Source organism: Vigna radiata, chromosome 7, assembly GCF_000741045.1.
Source record: "Vigna radiata var. radiata cultivar VC1973A chromosome 7, Vradiata_ver6, whole genome shotgun sequence".
In the NCBI taxonomy this organism is placed as follows: Eukaryota; Viridiplantae; Streptophyta; class Magnoliopsida; order Fabales; family Fabaceae; genus Vigna; species Vigna radiata.
In genome coordinates, this window is record NC_028357.1 from 12,472,396 (window position 1) to 12,474,331 (window position 1,936).

Consider the following 1,936-nt stretch of genomic DNA (forward strand, 5'->3'; position numbering starts at 1 on the left):
ATGTGTTTGTTATGTTGAAATTGAATTTGTGTACATGTTTTTATATGCAGGTCTGTTTTTGTGGTAGTGGATATCACAAAAACAGACCTGCAATTTTAAAAAACTGCAGGGGAATATGCCGCGGTTGTGACCACAACTGCGGCATATAGTGCTCGTTTTTTTTTATTTTTTTTTAAAAAAGACATATGGCCGCGGTTAGTGCTAGAACCGCGGCATATACTAACGTCTTTTGCCGCGGTTCAACCGCGGCATATACTGGACAATTTTTTTTTTTAAAAAAAATGGATTTAGGTAGCGGTTCCTTGGACAACCGCGGCATATTCCCCAACTTATATACCGCGGTTATAACCATTGCCTAAAGTCTCTAATTTACTACCACGGCTGAATATGCCGCGGTTCGTAAACCGCGACGTATAGTGAAAAATAACCGCGGTAAAAGCCTCTCGCTGCACTAGTAAATTGTATCACCTTCACAACTTGTCATAAAACTTCAAGAATTAGAAGTTTTATGTATTTACTTTAAAAAATATAAAATTAAACAATATAAATATAAATATAAATATATATATATATATATATATATATATATATATATTAGATATTATGTTATTAAATAACTTACTTTAGAAAAGGGAGTTGAATATCCTTTAAACTCTATTTTTTGTGTAAGACTATAATATACCATTTAGTGAAAAACTTGATCAAATATAGATTTTATTTTGATTCACCTTAAACATTTACATTACATTTAGTTCTACCTCAACCAAACTCCTCAAAGAGATTCAAATATTGACAACAATAATTATGATCTGAATACACAAACCACTCTTAATTATTTGAGTACAAAAAGCACTTCTAATTCTAACAAGTACACTAACAACTCCTCATTTTCATGAGTATACAAATCATTCCTATTTTAACATTTTTAATCTCTTTTCGAGATTAATAACTCTAAATAAAAAGAAAATAGTCTCGAACAATTTAAACTGAAAAGAAAAAAACTTCATAAAGTAAGAGATTTACAAAAGTATTTCATACAACACAAAGAACACATTATATGATCACTCTATAATTCAAAGAATTGTCAATGATAAATGTGTTATTTATCTTCAACTTCAACTCTTTGAACAAGATCGTGAAGATTCTTCAACTTCAACTCTTTAAAAAAGATCTTGAAGACGATTGCTAGAGCTTCAATTTAGCTAACTGAATTCTATAATATCTTAGTGTAAATTTTAAGGTGAATCTTATTTTTATGGTTTTAAGCACTTGAAATAGAAGTATATAATTTTTATTCTTCTAAGTGTTCTTGCTATATTTCTACAACTTAAAGAAAACAATTCAAATAATACTTTAGACATCACAATTAATTGCAGTTAAACATAATCTTATAATCACTGTTACATCAATCTTATCGTAATGCTTTTTTCCCATTCATATATATATAATTCATTATTAATATCAGTAATCATCTTAAAATTAAAGAATATAGCAAGTGAATAATAGTAAACATTAACAGATTCTTTTTAATATGCATGCACACATTTTGTTTAAGAAAAGGTGTTTTTTTTTGTTCATAAGCTTATAAGAAGTATATTAAACAAAATTAAAACTACATTTTTTTTTTCTAAAACTAAACCTGAGTTATAGCTTGGTAATGCAATTCTAAAAATTAAGTAGGTATTAATCAATAACTGTGATGAAAAATGAAAAAAATGTCCAATCCTTATGTATCATCACTTGTGAAGATGATCTTAACATATACTATAACGATAACATTTATTTATTAAATACCAGAATTGTTGGTAATATTTAGTATCTAATACTATTATTAGGTCATTAAACACATAATAAGACAATTGAGATATGTAATTAAGGCTCATCCATATATATATATATATATATATATATATATATATATATATATATATATATA